Source organism: Mirounga angustirostris, unplaced genomic scaffold (genome assembly GCF_029215605.1).
Source record: "Mirounga angustirostris isolate CCGP_5_RB_7025 unplaced genomic scaffold, mMirAng1.0.hap1 SCAF_5, whole genome shotgun sequence".
Classification (NCBI taxonomy): Eukaryota; Metazoa; Chordata; class Mammalia; order Carnivora; family Phocidae; genus Mirounga; species Mirounga angustirostris.
Window position 1 is genome coordinate 94987961 of NW_026991713.1, and position 23449 is coordinate 95011409.

The 23449-nt window shown below is 43.0% G+C and overlaps 1 protein-coding gene across 4 annotated transcripts in view; it reads right to left on the reverse strand.

Moving 5' to 3' along the window:
- The window catches only part of RIMKLB (ribosomal modification protein rimK like family member B), a 153228-nt gene that overhangs the window by 57917 nt on the left and 71862 nt on the right, over positions 1 to 23449 (reverse strand). The window contains exon 1 of one of the 4 annotated variants that reach the window (XM_064591605.1): positions 4980 to 5650. The exons of 1 other annotated variant lie outside the window; for it this stretch is intronic. The gene's annotated coding sequence lies outside the window, so the exon portion shown is untranslated. Of the gene's footprint in view, positions 1 to 4490; positions 4701 to 4979; positions 5651 to 23449 lie in introns of those variants that run through there. 2 more of the 4 variants (XM_054507192.2, XM_054507198.2) reach the window with 2 other exon arrangements.

Below are 23449 nucleotides of genomic sequence, written 5' to 3' on the forward strand. Positions count from 1 at the left end.
GCTCAGTTTGTTAAGCAACTGCCTTCGGCTCAGGTCATGATCCTGGAGTCCCTGGGTGAGTCCCGCATCAGCTCCCTGCTCGGCAGAAAGTCTGCTTCTCCCTCTGACCCTCCCCACTCTCGTGCACGCTCTCTCTCTCTCTTTCTCTCTCTTAAATAAATAAAATCTTAAAAAAAAATGAGTTAGGAAACTATTAATATAGTCAAGCTGAAAGATATACAGATATGGCTAACTAAATCACATGTCAAAGTAATAAGCTAACAACAAAGAACTCAGGAAATATTTGACGTTTGCTATTTAGACAAATCTGCAAGGATTTCCAAGTCGTAGTTTTCTGATAAATTATCAAAGTTTGAAATCCTGCCAAATATGGGACAGTGGAGCAGTAAGAGAGAACTGGTGTGATCTAATATAACAAATCCTTATTCTATTTTGGAGACCTTATTTCTTTTTTTTTTTTTTAAAGATTTTATTTATTTATTTGACAGAGAAAGACACAGCGAGAGAGGGAACACAAACGGGGAGTGGGAGAGGGAGAAGCAGACTCCCTGCCAAGCAGGGAGCCCGATGCGGGACTCGATCCCGGGAGTCCAGGATCATGACCTGAGCCGAAGGCAGTTGCTTAACCAACTGAGCCACCCAGGCGCCCTGGAGACCTTATTTCTATATTCCTTAGAATATGAAGCCAAGAACTAGTATCAAAAAGGGTTAAAACAAGGGGTGGGGGAAGAAAGGGAAAATAAGGAGCTGAATAGAGTAAAATCATTAAGGGGCAGATTTGGAATTTTTTTAAGTTTTTATTTTAATTCCAGTTAGTTCACATACAGTGTTATATTAGTTTCAGGTGTACAATACAGTGATTCAACAACTGTAGAATTTTTTTATTGGTCACAACTTGGTGATGTACGTAGTAAAAATTATTTGGGCATATCAATGTTTATACAAATTTGTTACTTTATCAATTGACAAATTGGTACACATTTTACAAGAATCTAGTAGTCTCCTCCAGACACCGCTGGGAGAACAGACTGCTAGATGAAAAGAACAAGGATCAATGAAATTACATTGTGATCTCCATGAAGACAGAATCCCTGTTTTATTCTCTATTATCCCCAGCAGGTAACATAGAACCTCATGTATGACAGACAAATGTTAAGGGTTAAGGGGTTAGGAATCATTTTAAAGCAGTTTGTTATACTGAATTTTAAGGCAGTATCAAAAAACAAACAAACCATAGCTATTTTCAGTATTTAATACCAGGCAAATATGTACCCATAAGATCTAAACACAGCTGTCAAAAATTCATAATTTATCAGGATGCCTGGGTGGCTTGGTTGGTGACTCCTGGTTTCCACTCAGGTCATGATTTCATGGGCCATGGGACAGGGCCCTGAGTTGGGCTCTGTGCTCAGCAGGGAGTCTGCTTGAAGATTCTCTCCTTCTACTCCTCCCCTTTCTCTCTCTCAAATAAGTAAGTCTTTTTTAAAAAATTCAAAATCGGGCGCCTGGGTGGCTCAGTCGGTTAAGCGACTGCCTTCGGCTCAGGTCATGATCCTGGAGTCCCGGGATCGAGTCCCGCATCGGGCTCCCTGCTTGGCGGGGAGTCTGCTTCTCCCTCTGACCCTCCCCCCTCTCGTGTGCCCTCTCTCTCTCTCTCTCAAATAAATGAATAAATAAAATCTTTAAAAAAAAAAAAATTCAAAATCTATCTTTTCAGTTTCTCATAAAAAACAAACAACCCAAGCCTAATGCTACTTTCCATTGCCATTATACAACTCATCCTTAAATAATTAGCTTTGTTAACAATTAAAGTCAAAGGGGAAAAAAAACCCTATAATTTTAGTAAAAGGAGTAAAAAAGATATAAGCAGATGGGTTCCATGCAGGCCAGGCTCTAAGGGAGTAGAGCTGGCTAGCTCTGTGGCTTTTGTCCTATAAGCCAATTTTGAAAGGAAAAGATCACTGGAAAAGAAAACATTGAAAAAATACCATGGCATGAGTTACCATGACGCCAGAAAGTCAGTTCTTTCTGCAAACCTATGATGTACACAGACACATATGGTACATGAATCTAAAATACATTATGTACAGGGCGCCTGGGTGGCTCAGTTGGTTAAGCGACTGCCTTCGGCTCAGGTCATGATCCTGGAGTCCCGGGATCGAGTCCCGCATCGGGCTCCCTGCTCGGCAGGGAGTCTGCTTCTCCCTCTGACCCTCCCCCCTCTCTCATGTGCTCTCTCTCATTCTCTCTCTCTCAAATAAATAAAATCTTTAAAAAATAATAAAAATAAAATAAAATAAAATACATTATGTACAGGTATTTTGAGGTAGTATATTATTATTTAACAATCCTTAATATGACAAGCAGGAAAATTCCCAAGTAATGAAAGACAATTTCCTCAACATCTGTACCTCATCTCTCCTATTCAACCTCTCTTGAAACAACTGCACATGCCAGTACAGTTAACATTAAACATTCCTATCACAGTCTACTTCCAGATTTTAAAATAATATTAGACTGTAATTTCTCAAGGCTCTTTTCCCATATGCTTGTGACTTAATCCCACTTGCAGAGAATACTCTAAAACTAACCTGTCATACGCTCTCTACAAATCCACATCACTAAAATACACCCCCAGTTGTCAGTAAGCAACATACAAAATTCCTTCCTTTACTTTATGTTTAGTTTTCTCTCACTCTTCAAATGTTGTTCCTGGGTACAGAAGTTTTTCCTCCACCCTCTTTCACTCAATTTAGGACTCTATGCCTGCTTCCCAGAGAAAGAGGACAAAAGCTACTTCTCAAACTGTGGAACAACCGGCTCTGTTCTCTCCCCCGCCCCAACCTGTTCCAGTGTTCATGTTCTTTCAGCTCATAGGGAAGGGAGAAGTTGAGAGATCCCTCTAGTGACTTACCCCAGTAGCAAATCCCAGGTAAGTACAAACTCTCCCAAAGCAGAACTGGGAGAGATTTTTTTTTAAAGCCATGTTTCATCCTGTGCCCCAAAACACTAATGCCTGAAGCTTGGTTGGCATTCATTGGTCTGAGGTAATAAAAAAAAAAAGTTCTCTTTAGTGTGTTTCTTCATATGATTAAGAAGGGGTAGAGGATTTATAAAACATTGCTAGTAATTTCCCTCTAGAGAGGAAAAGGGGACTGAATGAGAAGGGAAAGAAAAAAAGGGAAATTTGTTGTTGTCACTCTCCCTCCACACTCAGATGCTAATGTATTCAATAGGGAATCTAAGAAAATGAAAAAAAAATTTTGAAGATACCTACCAGAAACTAAGGTAGAGGAATGTTAGCTGGGAGCCCCAGTCTAAAGGGTAGATATATACAATTCCTTACCCCCTGCAGGGGGAAAGGCAGGAACCAAAAAAAGGATCTTCACTGAGTGGAGGATTCTATGTGACTGAATTTGCTGTTCCCCTTCTTGACCTCTCTGTTCTCAGAATCACAGAGTACCCCCTCCCTGACAAGCGGACTCCAGCGGGGGGGGGGGGGGGGGGGGGGGGGGGGGTTAAGAGAAAAAAAGGAGACAGAGAAAGATAAAAGCATCAACAGCCATCTTGCCAAACAACTGAATCTATTACAGGAAAGAAGGAAATTAATTGCACTAACCAAGATAGAAAGTAAGAAACAAAAGATTACCTCTAAACAAAATAGGCCTCCTCCCCTTCGACACACTAACGAAATATCACACAGTAAACATTAGAAAAGAAATTTAACTATGACTGTTAATTTCTAAAATTAGAGGTTGTCATTCTAAAAGTTAGAAAATACTCAGTCCGGATCCGTCACTGGAATTTCAGAGTGTTTCATTCCAAATGAGTATCTTAAAGTATTCTGACAATGAATTTTTTAAGAAACAGAAAAAAAGACCTTTAAACTGCCCAATGCTGTGAAAGAAATGATATCTACATGGCATTTAAATTCTAATGGTTACAGTTAATAATTATGAACTTCATCAAATATAATAAACATCAAGCCCACAGAAAAGGAGTATCTTCCATATTAGGCTGCCCATGTACTTTCCATACAGATTTAGAATTTAATCCAACTCCCCAAAGACGTGAGAACGATTTATGTAATTAATGGGAAAATAACAGCACGCTGAAAGAATTTACATCGAAGTTACATTCAACACGGTTAGCGCAATAACCTCACTCACTGAATACAACTAACACCCCAACTCTATTCATACCCACAAATGGGATAAAATACTGGGATTACAAATCTGCAATCACAGATAAGGATACATGAGTAAGGCAAATCTGAAGTTACTATCTCCTAACTATTTGGGGGTTTTTAAAGGGAAGGGGTGGGGAGGCAGGATTTGCATCATGGTCAAATGCTGACAAAAAAAAAAAATTTAAGCAATTATTTGTCACCCCATTCTTATCCAGAGGGCTGTCAAAAGAGAAAGAGGAATGACTGTCAGACTATCTAAAATCTTACGCGTCAGGAGGAAAACAGGGAATTTAAGCCATACTCAAGTGCAGGACGAACACATCCTCCTCCCTCGGTCACACCACAGGAATGTCGTCTGAGGGAAGCAGGGGCAGGAGAGATTACCACACTCTCGAGGACAGGTTGGCACAACGCGTGTTTTACTCCAACAAGCATTCCCAGGGTTACCACACCCCCTCACAAACAGGGGGAAGCACACTTCACGCCCGAGGTCGCTGCCTCTCCAACAGTTCTCCCGTCGCACGCACACGGCTTCATCAGCCCCCTCCCAGCACAACGACCCGCCCGGGCTCCCCACCGCCTCTCGCCGAGGAGTGGACCCCCCCACCCCCACCCCGGCCTTCACAATCTCCGGTGCGCCCGGCCCCGCTCCCTGCCCCGGCCGAGCCCCGGCTCGTCGCCGAGTCCCTCCGGCCGCAGTCGCCCACTGGGGGGGAGGGGCGCGGGGGCGGGCGCGCCTCCGCCTCACGCCCCTACACCGGGCTCGGAGAGAAGCGATCGCACCGCTCACCTGGCCCGGGCGGCTCCTCCCTCGCTTTCGGCCAGCGGAACCGGACTGGGGCCTCCGAGGGAACCGCGGGCTGCCGGGCGGGCTGGAAGTCCGAGAAGGAGGGGGAAGGGGGGAGGGATGCCGGGAGCCGCCTCCTTTCTCCTCCACCACCGCGGCTCCCGCAGCCAGGCCGGGCGCCCTCGCACACTCGCCCACTTTCTCACAGCCTCGCGGTCTGTCTGGCTCTCCCTCACCCCCACTCCCACACACACTCGCCCCCACCCCCACACACACTCACACCCGGCCGCTCCTCGCTCCCTCGCTCCCTCACTGCCTCACTCGTCTGTAGTGCGCGCGCGCGCGACCCCGCTCACACACAGCGCGCGCGACGCCGGCGGAGACCGCCCCGCGCTCCCCCAGACCGAGGCGCCGCGCGCCGCCCGCCCGCGTGCAGAGGACCCTCGCGCGCGCCGGCCCCGCCCTCCAGGCGCGGCGACGCGGCGGGCAGCGGGGGTGGCTGCCGGGGCGAGGGGACGGGCCGGCCCGCGGAGCTCGGCCTAGCGGATCCAACACCTGCGTCGGGACCCGCCCTCCGGACTCCGCGTCCCCACTCGCAGCCATCGCCCGCCTCTCGGGTGGTGAAGGGGCGATGGAGAGCGCGCGCTAGGAGGGAAATGGGAGCGCGAGAGCGCTTCGAGGACGCGCTTTCCCCACCCGCCCCCAAACCGTCCTCCCTAAGGACGGGAAACGGGTGGGGGGGCGAGGTTTGTTCCCAGCTTGAAACCGCGAGATTGATTCCTTCCGTTGTACACCCTCCCCGCCTTCACATTCCCTCATCGGGCCCCATTCATACACAATGTGAACCCTGACGCCAGCCCACCAAGCCTCTGGGGGACAGCGTGCTGTCTGCCTGTCCACGCCTCTGTGTCTCCTGCCCTGCCCAGCCCAGCCCACCTCCCGCGCAGCCTTTCCGGCGACCTCGCCTACAGTCCCCTCAAGCCGTGGTCCGCCTCCCAGCCCCAGAGGCAAAGATTGGGGACAAAGATCAATACCTATAAGGTCCTTATCCCTGTACGGAATAAAGACGTTGCCTCTGTACACTGTGAGGCAAATTTTTAAACTACAGTACATCATATATTCTCAGGGCTTTAAGCAGGTTTTTGAAGATAAAGACAGGGTAGTGTGGTGCAGCCAGCCTCGCTACTTGGAAACCAGTATAAACCTCCCGCAAATCAGTTCCTTAACTTCCTCCGAGCTTTTGTTATGAAAAGCTAAGAGTATGTTCCAAGGTTGCTGTGAGAATGAAATATATTTAGGAGCATTTTGAAAATCCTCAGGCTGTCTATAAAAATAAAATTATAGTCCAAAGGAAGCTAAGAATATGAGTATGTTCAGCTACGATACTCCTGTTAATTTTTCTAGATCATGAAGAATGAAAACAAAGGCAACAGATGACCGTGCTACTTTACATGACAAATTCATTTCTAAATAACCTTAGTCATTTATTACCACCAGAGATCCCAGATATGAGCTACCATAATGTCCTAACCAGTTTGCCTTCTTGCAAGTCACATTCCATTCTGAATGGCCTCAGCCAACAAATTCTTTTCAGCACTCAGTTCCCAATCTTTTTGGTCTGCCCCCCCCCCCTTTTTTTTTTCTTCCTGATTTCACTCAGTACTTAGTCCTTTAAGAGATATAGCATAACCCAGGGTGGTAACTTCTGGACTGGATCAGACTTAACTTATGTGATCTTCTAAAGTACCCTGACTTCTCTGTATCTTAATCTACTTGATTACACAAGCTGTCTATAAAAATATTTTATAGAAACTATAAAAGTAGTTACTTCACTGAACTGGTATAAACAGTAAATGAGCTAATAAGTGTATAAGACTTAAGGCCTGGCGCAAACTGAGTGCTACTGTGTTTACTGCTGTTACGTTTGCCCACTTAGAGTAACCTAGGATAGTGAACAGTTTTCACAAAGAACACATTTAGAGGAACAAATGTGCTATATGACACACTACCTTCAGAAGAAAGGGGGGAAAGTTTACAGAGCTAAAATGTTGCTATTTATTTCCACCCGGATATTCAGTCTCCTGAAACAAAGTATATTCAACCTAAAGACAAAAGAGAAGCATTTCATCACAGAGATATTAACACAGTGAGAATCTGGCAAAAGATAAAGGGAGAAATTGACACAGGGAAAAGCATGACTGGGCAAGCAGATTATCAATAATACCTAGCCTATCCTTCAGTCCTACTGTTAAGAAACCCAATTCAGGGTAACGATGCATCACCCAGAAAAAGAAGGGTGAAACTGTGGATAGGGAGTATTAGACTATTAATTCACTGGCCACCTGCCTTTAAAAAAATGCTATCTATTCACGTACTGTCATTATGCACCAGACACACCCAAAAATTCATAATGTATACAAAATTGCTTTCCACTTAAAGTAGTCAGAAAGATACAAAAAACAGAGCTATGTTGCTGTGGGTTTTTTTATGTTATATCTATTTTAGAGAGTGTATGTACAGGCATGTGGGTGGGGGGAGGGGCAGAGGGAACGGGAGAGAGAGAATCCTCAAGCCGACTCCCAGCTGAGATCATGACCCCAGCCAAAATTAAGAGTCTGACACCTAATCTACTGAGCCACCCAGGTGCCCCTTAAAGAACTATGTTCTTAAAAAAAAAACAAGTAGGAGCGCCTGGGTGGCTCAGTCAGTTGAGCATCTGACTTTCATTTGGCTCAGGTCATGATCTTGAGGTCAAGGATCTGACTTCATCAGGTTCCTGCTCACCATGGAGTCGGCTTGAGATTCTCTCCCCCTCTCCCTCTGCCCCTCCCCCACTTATGTGTACGTGCTCTCTCTTTCTAAAATAAGATAACATCTTAAAAAAAAAAAAACAAAGCCAAGGATATGGCTCATTTTAAACCAACTATTATATACTATTTACATCAATGATGATCAAATTCCTACTTTATATTTTTGTATGAAGTAATGAGGGAGAAGCAATTATTTTTGGCATTTCCATAATGGAAAGCAAGGTCCAGAAGGCTTGGTTTCCTAGACTCGCTCATAATCTTCGTACTTTCGTGGCTGATATGTTTAGACAGGTATGGACTCACAACTCCTTTGGGTAGCAATGTATGCTCCAAAGTATTCTGGGGCACCTGGCTAGCTCAGTGGGTAGAGCATGAAACTCTTGATCTTGGGGTTCTGAGTTCGAGCCCCATATTGGGGGTAGAGTTTCCTTTTAAAACAAAAGAAGTATTTTAAATAGCTTGTCTTGGTTGAATTGTGCACCACTCATTTTTAACCATTAAATTAATATTCTTCAGCCAGCTGAATCGCTTGAGAAGACATAACTAGCCTAGCACCTTTGGAGTCAGATAAATTTGACTTGAAATCCCAGCTTTATTAGTGGCATGTGATTGTTGCTTAAGTTCTATAAGCCTCAGTTATCAACAAAATAAAGATGAGGTAACTCAAACATAATGTACTACATAGTAAGTGCCCAAAAAATATTAGCTATTGGAGCAGCTCGCTGGCTCAGTAGCTACAACGTATGACTTGACTTGGGGTTGTGAGTTTGAGCCCCACACTGGGTGCAGAGATTTAAAAATAAAATCTTAGGGGCACCTGGGTGGCTCAGTTGGTTAAGCCTCTGCATTCTGCTCAGGTCATGATCTCAAGGTCCTGGGATCAAGCCCCACGTAGTCCAGCCCCACGTCGTCGTCCAGCCCCACGTCAGGCTCCTTACTCAGTTGGGAGTCTGCTTCTTCCTCTCCCTCTGCCCCTCCCCCCATTGGTGCTCTCTCTCAAATAGATAGTCTTTTTTTTTAAGATTTTATTTATTTGAAAGACAGAGAGAGAGATACTGAGAGAGCAAGCGTGGGGAGGAGAGGGAGAAACAGGCTATATATATATATATATATTGGGGGCACCTGGGTGAGCAGTCGGTTGAGTCCTGAGTTCAAGCCTTGTGTTGGGCTCCATGCTGGGCCTGGAGCCTACTTAAAAAAACTGATTAGGGGCACCTAGGTGGCTCAGTCGGTTAAACGCCTACCTTTGGCTCATGTCCTGATCCCAGAGTCCTCATGCTACCTCTTGCTCTCTCTCTCTCGAATAAATAAAATCTTTAAAAAAAAAATGAATATAGGGTGTTATACAAAAACAATGGATTGTGGATCACCACATCAAAAACTAATGATGTATTCTATGGTGACTAACATAATAAAATTTTTTAAAAATGAATATATATCTAGATAGATATGTAAATATATAGATATAAATATAGGCTATTATACAAGACCAATAACAAAAGTCAAATAGCAAAGAGAAGTTATACAATGTTTAAATATGTGTAATAGTACAAATAGTTACATATTTACTGCACGCCGGAAGCATGAGTAATGTAAGACTGAATTGAAAGGCATCTTTTACCTGAGCCAAAACATTTCTATATTTGTGCTCTCCTTCCTAGACACATCAGAATCAATGGAGAGCTTTTGAAATTGATTTAATCAGAATTTCTGGGATTTTGATCCAGGCACCAATATTTTTTAATGCTCTCCAGGGAATTTTAATATGCAGCCAAGCTGAACCAAGGTTTGGACAACACACATGTCAAATTAGCTATATATATGACTATATTGAAATGTGCACATTATCTAGATACATTTCATTTAATCAACCAGATTAGCTGATTCAGAATATGATGGCTAGATTTGCAGCAAAAAGCACTTTTATTTATTTATTTATTTTTAAAGATTTTATCAGGGGCACCTGGGTGGCTCAGTCGGTTAAGTGGCTGCCTTCGGCTCAGGTATGATTTCAGGGTCCTAGGATCAAGTCCCGCATCAGGCTCCCTGCTCATCAGGGGATCTGGTTCTCCCTCTCCCTCTGCCCCTCATGCCCTTCTCCCTGACTCTCTCTCTCTCTCTCTCTCTCTCGTGCGTGCATGCACGCTCTGTCTCCAATAAATAAAACCTTTAAAAATAAATAGATAAAATAAAGACTATTTATTTGAGAGAGAGAGCGCAAGTAGGGGGAGGAGCAGGAGGAGAGGCAGACTCCCCGCTGAGCTGGAAGCCCTCCTCAGGGCTTGATCCCAGGACCCTGAGATCATGACCTCAACAGAAGGTAGATGCTTAACTGACTAAGCCACCCAGGTGCCCCAAGAAACACTTTTAAAAGTTTTTGGTAGACAGTTCTTGGTAGACAGTTCTTGAGATGCTAGATGGAAGGCACAGAAAATGCAGTGAGTTGATGGAAAATAAAATCTCCCCTAACAAAGTTGTCTGGGTCCAACCCACTCCATGTCTCTTATCTGACTTGTGTCGCATTGGTGAATCTGTACATCAGGCAGAAAAACATAATTCATATATTGTTATCTAGTATGCACATCAAACAAAAATCTTTAAGTACCCCATAGACACCATCTGGTGCAAATTTTTTCCTCCTGGGTTTAGACAAGAAAACAAGCTGGGATTTGATCAAAATTAAAGTCCTCAAGGTAGTAAAGAGGAGAATTGTAAACAGGAATGAATCCAGGATTGTTATCAGGACATAAAATAGTCTTCTTGATGGCATATCTAATGTGATTACTGTAAAATTCTTGTTGGTGGAGAAAAGGTAGTAGGTATCGCATCAGAACCTACACTCAAAAATAAGGAATGGTGGCAGCAGCTGCAGTAGATCTAGCTTTCCCCACTGCTTCCTCTCCCTGAACCAGCCGGCTAGAACCAGCCCGACAACAACAGTCTTCACAGTTAGAATAGCTAAATACTGATCTAGCCTTTCCCCACCCACATCCCTCCTCCTTTTCCGCCACTCCATTTCTGCACATTAAACTGAGCGTCTCTCTAACTATGCTAAGAAAATGTCGATGCCAGACACAAAGGAGGATGGGGGGAAGGGAGGCAGTGAAGATTGTACATTTGCTGAATCAGAAGGAAAGGGTGTAAAGAAAAATAAGACTTAAAAAGAGGAATTAATGGAGGTTTCGCTGTCCTTTAATTGTACTGGTTGTTAGGAATATTTCCTTTTTCTCACTACATAGGAATAACCTGGAATGCTTGTTTAAAATGCAGATTCCAGGGTGCCTGGGTGGCTCAGTCGTTAAGCGTCTGCCTTCAGCTCAGGTCATGATCCCAGGGTCCCGGGATCAAGCCCCGCATTTGGCTCCCTGCTCAGCGGGAAGCCTGCTTCTCCCTCTCCCACTCCCCCTGCTTGTATTCCCTCTCTCGCTGTGTCTCTGTCAAATAAATAAATAAAATCTTAATAAATAAATAAAATGCAGCTGTGTATCTGCATTTTGAGCCAAACTCAAAGCTTACAGAACCAGCCATGACTCTGCATTTTTTAAATTTGCATCCCAAGTAATTCTTAGACACATGAAAGTTTGAGAATAATGTCTTTAAGAGAAAAAGAACCATTTGTAAAATGTTCTTTATTTAAAGCCTTCAACATTTATAAACTCATCTAGCCTCAGGCAACTTGGTATGATTAAGCAAATATTGTGAGTCCCCTCTGAAAGAGAAAACTGAGGCATGGAGATTAAATCCTTGGTGGTAATTTCCTAGTCTCCTGTTCCCTCTTCCCTGGAGTATTTTAAAAAGTGTATCAATCTGGGAGCACCTGGCTGGCTCATTCAGTAGAGCATGCAACTCTTGATCTCAGGATTGAGTTTAAGCCACATGTTGGGAGTAGACATTACTTAAAAATTTTTTTAAATTCAGCGTGTGGGGGGATGTGGTAACTGGGTGATGGGCATTAAGGAGGGCACTTGATGTAATGAGCACTGGTGTTATATGCAACTATGAATCACTAAATTCTACCTCTGAAACTAACAAAGTATATGTTAACTACATTGAATTTAAATAAATTTTTTTAATTAAAAAAAATTTTTTAAGTGTATCAATCTGGGAAGAATAACAGAAACATGAATGAATTAGTAGACCCTTCAACCACAGAAATGCAGCTATTTTTTTTTAATATTTTATTTGGGGCACCTGAGTGGCTCATTCAGTTAAACATCTGCCTTCAGCTCAGGTCATCATCCCAGAGTCCTGGGATTAAGCCCCAGGTCCGGCTCTCTGCTCGGCAGGGAATCCACTTCTTCCTCTGCCCCTCCCCTGCTTGTGCACGCTCTCTCAAATAAATAACATAAAGATTTGATTTATTAATTTTAGACAGGGAGTATGAGCAGAGAGAGGGGCAGAGGAAGAGTCTCAAGGCAACTCAGTGCTGAGCACAGAGCCCGATGTGGGTCTCGATCTCACAACCCTGAGATCAGGACCTGAGCCAAAATCAAGAGTCAGAGGCCTAACCAATGGAGCCATGCAGGTGCCCTAGAAATGCTGTTATTTAAACCACACAAGGGCTGTATGGACCTGTCAGAATTTATCTCACTATCAGTGCCCCAAATTATTAACAAACATTTACATATTGAATAAAAATTCTAGAAGCATTCTAATGACCTAGCACCACCATGACTGTCCTGGTCTGCTTTGCTTCTTTTGCACATTGAAAAAGTTAGACTATGAAGCCCTGTTGATGAGTATAAATTCATGTAGTTCTCCTCAGTGCAAAGAAACAGAGCAATTTAGGGGGTGGAGGGATGGGGTAACTGGGTGATGGACATTAAGGAGGACAAGTGATGTAATGAGCACTGGGTATTATGTAAAACAGATGAATCCCTGACCTCTACCTCTGAAACCAATAATACAATATGTTAATTGAATTTAAATAAAAAGAAACAGCAATTTACATCTATTCTGTCCAAATTCTTGCCCTATTCATTTAGGGGGGGAAGGGCAGAGGGAGAGGGACAGAGAGAATCCGCCCGCCCTCTGCTGAGCATGGAGCCCCTATGCAGGGTTTGATACCACAACCCTAAGATCAGAACCTGAGCAGAACAGACGCCTAACCAACTGAGTCACCCAGACGCCCCTTTTATTTTGTTTTTAAATCACTTTTGTTTTCTTGGCTTTCAAACCCTATACTGATCGTTGAATTAGTTTATTTATTTATTTATTTGACAGAGAGAGAGAGCGAGAGCGCGTGCACAAACATAGGGAGAAGAGGGAGAAGCAGACTCCCCGCTGAGCAGGGAGCCCGATGCGGAACTCGATCCCAGAACCCTGAGATCATGACCAGAGCCGAAGGCAGCCGCTTAACCAACTGAGCCACCCAGGCGCCCTGAGTTTTTTTTTTTTTTTAACCTCTTCCTTGCTTTTATTTAGCCTTTCTTTCATCAACTCCACCTGAATTGCCAAACTCCTTGATTTTTCTTCTCTCTCTCAGTGCTTTGCAACTGGAGTTTTATCCTAACAGCACAATATAAAGTCAGAAGGGACAATAAAGAGACAGAAAAAGGAAAAAAGAAATCCATGTTGGGTGACACAATGGAAATACTAGACAAATCTCTAATATACAGGTTCCAATCCTTCTTGCTTGTTTCCCAGAAATTTTCTGGACAACCAGAATAGACAACCTAGACTAAGAAAGAGGATCTATTAATAGTGGCTTGCCTAGTAAAGAAATGATGAATGAAAACACAGGCATGAGAAAATTATCAGAAAAATACTTGAAACATGTATAATTATCTGTCCTCAGGCTCATAAACCTAAAATGTCTTAGATTATGGAACATTCTCAGAGATTTTAGGTAGATCATTTTAATCCTTGTAATAACCCTACTTGATTTCAGTATCTTCTTTTACAAGTGAGCAAACTAAGGCAGACAGGCTGAGTAACTTTTTCAAACTTACACAGCTAGCAAGTGGCATGACCATAACTAGAGTTCAAGCATCAAACTACATACTCTTAACCATTTCTTCTAATCCCTCCAAAGGCTATAAAATTGGTTTTCTCCGCAGTTTTCCCCCCACTTCTTAGTACAGTAGCCCCCCTTATCCGTGGTTTTGCGTTCTGTGGTTTCAGTTACCCACAGTCAACCCAGGTCAGGAAGCAGATGATCCTCGTCAATAGCAGCTTAATGCAATGTCACAGTGTCATTCACCTCACTTCATCTCATCACACAGGCATTGTGTGTCCTCTCGCATCATCACAAGAAGGGGGAGTACGGCACGAGATATTGGAGAGACCACATTCATATAACTTTTATTACAGTAAATTATAACTGTTCTTTTATTATTAGTTTTATCAGTAATCTCATACTATGCATAATTTATATGTTAAATTTATCATAGGTGTGTATGTATAGGAAAAAACTAAGACTCTACTATGTGTGGTTTCAGGCATCCACTGGGGGTCTTAGAACATATCCCCGGTGGATAAGGGGGGACAACTGTATATAAAGTTTTATTCAGGTATCAATGCCTGCAGTTTCGGCTGATGTCTCCAATATCATATAGAGAATATTTGCAAATACATATTAGAATTTGTCACAAAGGATCTAAAGTCCATCAGCCAAACATACCTATAAAGACTGAACAAAATTACTAATACCTGTATTGTCTAACTACAGAGATTCCATTTTGATTAACAAAGTACTAATCCATTTAAGTCATAAATGAATTTGCTGAAGTCATGAGAGCTTTTTAGCATTATGCTTTTTCTCAACGCTCCAAGACTAAAAAATCACTGCCTTATGGGAGACCAGGAAATGTTTTGAGGTTTAAAAGGGACCAACTGACACACTGGGGCAAAAAGTAGTTACCAGAAATTCAGAGGTTCACAAAGAAACCAGGGTTTGGTGCCTAACAGAGGGCAAAAGTAGGTCAGTGTCCCTGGCAGTCACAGCTGGGAGAAAGGGATGTCATCTGAAAAATGTGGTGGGGAGAAGGGGAGGTAGAATTTAAAGTAGAGAGACTCTATGAAGGGGAGAAGCGGGAGGCGGGAGGCGAGGAATTTGGAGCCGAGCTGAAATCAGCCTTTCTGCTGATGGCAGAAACAGCTGAAGCACTACTCCTCCTCCCCCTCCCAGCCTGCCTTCGCCCAGGCCTCATCCCTACCTCCGATCATCATCAGACCCCCTCTGCTGGAGACAAAGACAGCCGAGAAAGGAATGAGGAGAAAGACAAGCCTGAAAAGTAATTAGTTTGATAAAGGAGAGACAGGTGAGGAAAGAAGGGAAAGAGAATTTTAATCAAATCCAGGGAACCATGATCGAGAGGAGGAAATAACAAAGGAGAGAGGCAGATTAAAAAAAAATAGTAGGAAGGAAAGGAGGAAAAGATGGCTGAATGAAACAAAAGACCTATTAGTGAATGGGGCAAAAGTAGCATTGGAAATGTAATTATAATAAAATGTAACCTCTTAGGCTTAAAAAACGACTTGAGTAAAGAGCTGAGAAAGACACTGTAATGGTTACGATTTGAAATAAAAAATATGTAGTTAGTGTTTTGGCAATAAAGCAAAACTGGGATGCTCCCAAATGAAACTTCCCTCCCCAGCCTGCATCCAAGTTCAAAGTTATGATGCCCCTGTGTTTATCTGTCTAGATCTACTAGTTCTTATGCCTAAGTTAAATATTTCATTCCAGGTGTAAGGAGTCCCTGTTAAATTTTGTTAATAATTGTGGTAATAATAACAATAACTACCACCTCACATTATTATTTTAATCACCACAAAGGTAATTCTCTAATCCTGTTCAATTAATCTCTGATCAAAACTGAATGTCCTTCCATTACGTCCATTTGCTTTCCTATTTAACAAAATGAACCCTCTTTTTTCTCTTTAGAGACCATTAATGCTCCTGTTTGGATAACTGTTAAGTTTTAAAATATCCTCCGTCGTAACCGAAACATACCCGGAACATTCACGTTTACATAGACCTGTCTAAAAGGAAAAAGAGGAAAACTAGGAACGATCTCACCAAGGTGCAGGAAGAACTAGGGAAATATAATGCCTGTTATCAGGAAGAATGTTACTTTTCTCTCCCTCCTCTTCTCAAATTTCTTTCTATGGAGAGAATGTCTATTGTTTAATCTTCTGTTTTCTCATTCCCTCTTTCTTCAAATCTCTTTTTTTTTCTCTTGTTGCAACAGCTCTCATTATTTCCAGCTCATGTTGCCCCCACATTTCCTTTGGACTTTGTTGTGTCTTGGCTTAGTCAGCCAGACTTCCACTAAACTTTCAGAGCTGGAATCAGAACAGTGCATTTGGCAAAAAGTCAGTCACACATACCACACAACCACAAACAAGCACTCTGACTGCAAAATCCTTTCAACAATGCATTCCCGTTTCCTGCACTCAGCAGTTCACACAGACCCATGATCTGAAATCAGCAACACATGCATTCACATGCATTCTGCATGCACATGGCCTCTGCAGTCAGCTCACAAAGACACAGTATCTGCAGAAACGTCTTTTGCAGGCAGCATACTCCGCCAGTACATTCTCCTCCCCTTTCATAAGCTCTTCCTGACTGGCTCTCCCCACCCCCGCCTGGCAGTGGCTCCCCTCCTTTTCCTGCAGTTCTCAAAGTCCTAACTGCGGTGCCATCCATCACCCTCTCAACAGATCCTCAGGCCAAGGAACTGTTTCTTGAAGCTCGCTTTTCTCCTGACGGAGAACTTGCTCCACCGAAGGGGCTGTCGGAACAGAATCTCCTTCTGGAACACAACCCTGTAGGCTGGATCCTAGTGACCTCACTTGTTTCTGTGGAGCCTCATTTTGACATGGAAGGCTCGGGGAGAAGGCAGGGAGGAAAGAAAAAGAGAAGGAAAACAGAAAAGAGGGAAGGAAGTGGAAAAGAGAAAGCCCTGGTAGAAATTTCAAGAAAGACAACTGGAACAAAAGCCAAGAAACAGACTTAAGAAGGAAAGAGGGAAGAGCAGAGGAGGAGAGAGAAAATGGAGCGGGTGTTAAAGTAAAAGGAGAAACAAAAAACAGATAGAATTATGACAGAGTAGTTGTAACAGTTTCTCAAGCTTTTTGTTACCCAGTAAGTTACTGAGGTAACCCTAGAAGTAGAAGAGATTAGAAAGTTAAAAAGAGAATCAGTGAGGGGCGCCTGGGTGGCTCAGTCAGTTAAGCATCTGACTCTCGATTTCAGCTCAGGTCACGATCTCAGGGTCCTCAGATTGAACCCTATGTCAGACTCTGTGTTGGGCACAGAGCCTGTGTAAGATTCTCACGCTCTCCCCTTGCCCTTCCCCTGCTCTCCCTCTCTTTAAAAAAGAAAAAAAGAATCCGTGATAAAGAAAATCTATAGATGAGATTATATATTTTTAAATTTCCTACAAAGACAGAATAGACACCCATCACATATATCTGACAAAAGGAAAATTCAAACAACCAATTTGAAAGTATTTAGCGATGGTTGGAGAGAAGGTACATTTAAATTTCAGTTAAAACAGGTATTTGTCACAAATATTGCAGTATTTGAGATATAGAAAAAATTGATCTGCTGTTTATCTGAAATTCAAATTTATTTGGCCATCCTGTATCTTATCTACCAATCATATCCTCAGGGGATTCTGACACATGCTCAAGTCTGAGAAATACTGGGACAAAGTAAGAAAGCAGGCATTTAATAAGACCACAGGAAGTGGTTGCAAAGTGTAGATTCGAACCCCAACACAAACATGCCAAATTGAGATCGCCAAAAAAGGAGCTTAAGAATTTGACATGCACTGGATAATTTTGATACACTAAAGTTGGATAACCCCCGATTTTCTCAATTCTTCCCTGGAGCCCTTCCTAAATCTACATGAAATGTGTTAAAGTAATTAAACAAGGGGACCATTAAACTGAGGCTCTATGTAAGAAACCAAAATCAGCCTATAATTATCTCAAGATTACAAAATTTAAAGCTAAGGACAGCCAAGCACAAACAGCCAAATCAACTAAGTGATTAAGCTATTAATCTCGCTTTTGCCTTTTCTCTGTAAGTCTCTCCTGGGGGACCAGGGTGGCTCAGTTGGTTAAGCATCTGACTTTGGCTGTGGTCATCGTCTCAGGGTCCTGGGATCGAGTACCGTGTTGGGCTCCTGGTTCAGCGGCGAGTGTGCTTCTCCCTCTCCCTCTCCCTCTGCTCTTCCCCCAGCTTGTGCTTGTGCTCTCTCTCTCTCAAATAAATAAAATCTTTAAAAAATAAAAATTATAAAAAGTAAAAAAAAAATATAAAAGTGTCTCAGAGTTCCTGTGGGTAGAGCACTCCCAGCCACACCCAGTTTGGTACTGCCCAATTCAATTCTTGTTCATATAAACTCTTAAAAATTTTAATATGCTTCAGTTTATCTTTTTAATAGTTTTGGTGTTAACAGAGGGAACCAGGGGAGACGCCTGATAACCCCCATGGGCACTGAGCAACCCAGTGAGCCAGATAAATACCCAGTGAGCCCAATGAGTTCACTGCTTTTTCCCTGTGTTGGAGGTTATAGGTTAGTGCCTCTCTAATCCTAGCTCTGCAGCTTTTGTGTTATGAGCTTTATTTGAGCATTTCTTTTCCCAGACTGGGTTCAGGAATAAGCCAGAATTGAAGTGGGTCCAACTCAAGTGTTGGCGGAGGTCATCAAGAGAACATGACCCCCCAGCTGACTGCAAGGTGTACCTGGACTACTGGAAGCCCCTCTCCCTCACCCTGTCTTTGGTATGTGCATTTTGCTTGCCTTCCCTATTCCCAGAAGCTGCCCGAAGGACCCAGCCTTCAGATAGAAATGTGGTGTTGAGACTATCTGAACAACAGATGTGACTAAACCCAGGTAGGGCCTCTAATATAAACTTCTACGATTTGGCAGTTACGTGCACAGATCTACTCATCCTGAGGCCACCCAAGACAACCCTTGTAAGTTCTTTTGCTTCTGAAACCTGCAATTTACCAATCTGGGAAGGTCTGCCTTTCAGTCTCTCCTTGCCCACTAAATACAGGACCAATTTGCAAGCCAACAATTGCTGAGCCACCCAGGAGACCAAAGAAATGGGACTTGGGAAAGAAGTGTCTAAGGGGGAGATCCCACATTGGCACTGACTTCTAAGTCAATGGGAGAGGTGGCTTCTACGTTAGATGTTTGTAGATCACCAAATGAGAATGAGGACACCCTGAAAATGTTGGCTGCTTTGATGTGCTTATCTGATAAACTGCACAGTGTACTGCAGAAAGATGGGGACACATGACTGCTGTAATGGGCTGGCTCTTCCTGGGGGCAGTTTAGCTGGCCATCAATGTCCAACGAGACACTGAATCTTGAGTTAGAAAGTTGGAAGAAGAGCTAAGGCAAGAGAAGGGCATGAAGGTTTCCACTATTCTGCTAGCTTTGGGGCTGGCTGACAAGGTGGGAAAGCAGAATAATCTGGAAACCTTAGCGTGTCATTTTCAAAAGCTAGGAGGGCACAGATTAATAAGGTCTGACTTGATCCTGACAAAGCCTGATTGGGATACTAAGTGGTGGAATTCCCTAGAAAAAGAATGGGCATGAATATGGTGGTGTGATGATTGAAGGGGAAAGGGATGAAATGCCCCATGCTGTCCACCCCAAAAACAAAAGCAATTTTTAAGTAGCAATTACCCCAAAATGCCTAGGGCAAAAACTTAACATTCTTTTGCTGTTGCCTTGAAATTGTAAATCTTATCGTGTCTTTGAAATGTAAACACCTAGGAGTTATCCAAAACATTGCGCACAGAGACTGAAGATAAAAAACGAGCGGAAAGAGAATTTTTCAAAATACAGTGCTTTTAAGTTCTCTTGCCCCAAATCTACTCTGTAGCCTCCAAAAGATCACAAATATCAATAAAAAGTTTTAGCCATGGGAGTGAAATAAAAGCTATCTGTATTGATGTATGTTCTGTATGTGATTTTCTTTTTAACCTCCAGGGTATTGCCAAAATTGATTTATAAAACAGGCAAGTTTTTTTTTTTTTAAACAAAACTACTATAAGTAAGGGTGGAAGGAAATGACTGTGCATGAAAAGAAGGTAAGGAAAGAAGAATGTGATAGAGTTTTGTAGGGGGAGGGTAAGGAAAGATGTGAAGGACATGGGGGGTTGGTTCTGTTTGGTAAAGGGGGAAAGTAATTTTGTCCTAAAATAAAATTACTGTTCCAAGATGAAAAACGTAAGATGGGCTAAAGCTGAACAGATACAGAAAACTGCAGAAAGTCTGTGGGAAAAGAACATTAAGAAAGGACTTTTACCTGTGGTCAAGCCAAGATCAGGATGGATTTATTTAAGTTAAAAAAGAAAAGGACAGGTTTTTTGTTTTTTGTTTTTAAAGATTGTATTTATTTGACAGAGATAGCAAGAGCAGGGACACAAGCAGGGGGAGTGGGAGAGGGAGAAACAGGCTCCCCTAGGAGCAGGGAGCCTGATGCGGGGCTCGATCCCAGGACCCTCGGATCATGACTTGTGTCGAAGGCAGACGCTTAACGACTGAGCCACCCAGGCGCCCCGAAAAGGATAGTTTTTTGTTTTTTGTTTTTTTAAAGATTTTATTTATTTATCTGAGAGAGAGAATGGGAGACAGAGAGCATGAGAGGGAGAAGCAGACTCCCCGCCGAGCAGGGAGCCCGATGTGGGACTCGATCCCGGGACTCCAGGATCATGACCTGAGCCGAAGGCAGTTGCTTAACCGACTGAGCCACCCAGGCGCCCGAAAAGGATAGTTTTAATATCAAAAGTACACTGCCGCAAAATTAGAATTGTTTCCTTTCTGTTAAAAATACATTTTCTGGGCGCCTGGGTGGCTCAGTCGGTTAAGCGACTGCCTTCGGCTCAGGTCATGATCCTGGAGTCCCGGGATCGAGTCCCGCATCGGGCTCCCTGCTCGGCGGGGAGTCTGCTTCTCCCTCTGACCCTCCCCCCTCACATGTGCTCTCTCTCTCTCAAATAAATAAATAAAATGTTTAAAAAAATATATACATTTTCTTAGATTTTTGGTCTGCTCCTAATAAACTGTGAACAAAGGTTTTTCTTTATTTTAATAAATTTTGTCTTTAGCAGGTCTTTGATTACTTAAAAAAATATTGTCTTCTCTCCTAGAAAAACTAGGGTTTTTACAACCATGTAATTTTTATTTTATTTTTATGTTTTACAGTCATCTCTTACACACAACATGGGGCTTGATCTCCAATCCCAAAATCATGCTCTATTAAGTGAACCAGCCAGGCACTCCTGTCCTAAACTTTAATACATTTGAATGACAACCTGTAAGGCCTGTTGACTCATATGCCAGACTGGGGACCCCTGTCAAGGCACCCAATACTGTAAAGGTATGGAAGGTGCAAGAAACAGCCATGGTCCCAACTCTCACCATGGATCAATGTGCTATGCTGCTGAGAACACCAAGTTTCATCATGCCTGAGAAAGGAATTATCTACTGGAATTTGCAATGGGACATCCACTGGGATGAGTGAGTTACTTTGCATCCCTAGATAAAGGGGAACTACTCAATCTCTACAGGGAATCCCACTGTCCTGCTACAAACCAGATCTGTAGAAACCTATAGCTAATATCATACTTAATAGTGAGATACTATTTCCCACTATAATCATAACAAGGAAAGGATATCTCAACTCGTCACTGCTTTTCAACATGCTGGAAGTCTAGCTATTGCAATAAGATAAGAATAGCAAAGATGACGTGTATGCATTGAGAAAGAAGAAATAAAATTGTCTTTATTTGCAGATGACTTGATCATCTATGTAGAAAATGTTAAAGAACTGAACAAAAAAAACCCTCCTGGACCTAATAAGGAATCACAGCAAGGTTGCAGAATACAAATTATAAAAAATTCATTTTTCCATATATCAGCAATGAACAACTGGAATTTGAAATTAAAAAAATACCATTTATAGGGTGCCTGGATGGCCCAGTAGGTTGGGAATCCAACTTGGGGTTTCGCTCAGGTGATGAACTCAGGGTGGTGAGATGGAGCCCTGAGTTGGGCTCTGCACTCAGTGTGGAGTCTGCTTGAGATTCTCTCTCCCCCTCTGCCCCTCACCCTGCTCACAAGCTCTCAAATAAACAAATCTAAAAAAATTTAATTATAGCCTGAAAGGAAAAGCTCCTGTTTCTTCTCTATTCACAACACTTCTGACAAATGTGTAGGGTTATTTAACTCAATTCTGAAACTCCAGCTGGGCATCCTACAGTTCAATTTGACACTGTCTACCTGGAGTTAAGGTCCGGTCCCACAAGTCAGGGGATCAATCCCACGGACGACTCCTATCTATCAACTGACATCCTGCCTCCTGTACTTCTAACAACTATAAATCAGGAGTCCGACCTTGAGTTCAATAATTTGCTAGAATGGCTCACAGAACTCAAGAAAGTGCTTTCCTTATTACCGCCCACTTATTAATAAAGACTACAACTCAGAAGCAGCTAAATGGTAAGAGTGCGTAAGGCAAGGTATGAGGAACGAGTGCAGAGTGATGAGGGAGCAGAAGGCTAGCTAAAGACAAAGTACAAAGTGACACCCCCCACACTCCTGGATGGGGTATGTGAGACATTTTTCCAGGAATCTCCCAGATCTTCCCCTCTTGCTAGAGGGGAAACATCCTTAATTTGACAATGGCAAGGCCTCCAGTATCTTGTAGGTATCTTGTAGGTGGGTCGTCTTTAGCATATGAAAGTTCTTTTGAAACCTCCCTTTTCCTTACTTCCCCCAACTCCACTCAAGATCCCGGTGCAGCAACCCTTTCTGCCCACAGGTCCTTTCCCCATGCTTCAATAAACCACCATTCTGCACCAAAGACGTCTCCAGAATTCTTTCTTGGTGGGACGCCTGGGTGCCTCAGTCAGTTAAGTGTCTGCCTTTGGCTCAGGTCATGATCCCAGGGTCCCGGGATCGAGTCCCGCATAGGGTTCCCTACTCAGTGGGGAGCCTGCTGCTCCCCCTGTTTGTGCTCTCTCTCTCTGACAAATAAATTAAAAAATCTAAAAAAAAAAAAAAAAAAGAATTCTTTCTTGGTCGTCCGCTCCAGACCTCACCCCACTGAACCTCACCTATATTCCAAAACCACATCAAGAGTTTCCATGTCATCCCAGGCTACACCGCCTTCTCAGCACTTGAATGTGTTCAACACAGCAGCTCTCCAAATCCAGTGGGTTAGAGTTTTTTACGGAGGTTTCATTACATGGGGGTAGTGATTAAATCACTGCCCATTAGCAGTTACTGCTTCCCTGGAGGCAGGACTCAAAGTTCCAGCCCTCTGATCACATGGCTTGTTCCCCAGCAACCAGCACCCATCTTGAGGCCATCTATCCTGGATTCCCCAACCACCAAGTCATCTCATTAGCATACAAAAAGACATGAATCAATTAGAAGGGTTTTAGGAACTGTGAGGAGGTAAGACCAGTACAAAAATAAATCTGAGAAAACTTACTATAAAGCTACAGGAATCAAGACAGTGTAGCATTGGCAAAAGAATAGACAAATACATCAAAGGAACAGAATTGAGAGCTCAGAAATAGACCCACATATAGTCAGCTGATCTTTGGCAAAGGATCAAAGGCAATACAATGGATCAAAGACAGTCTTCAACAAATCATGCTGAACTATTGGACCGCCACAT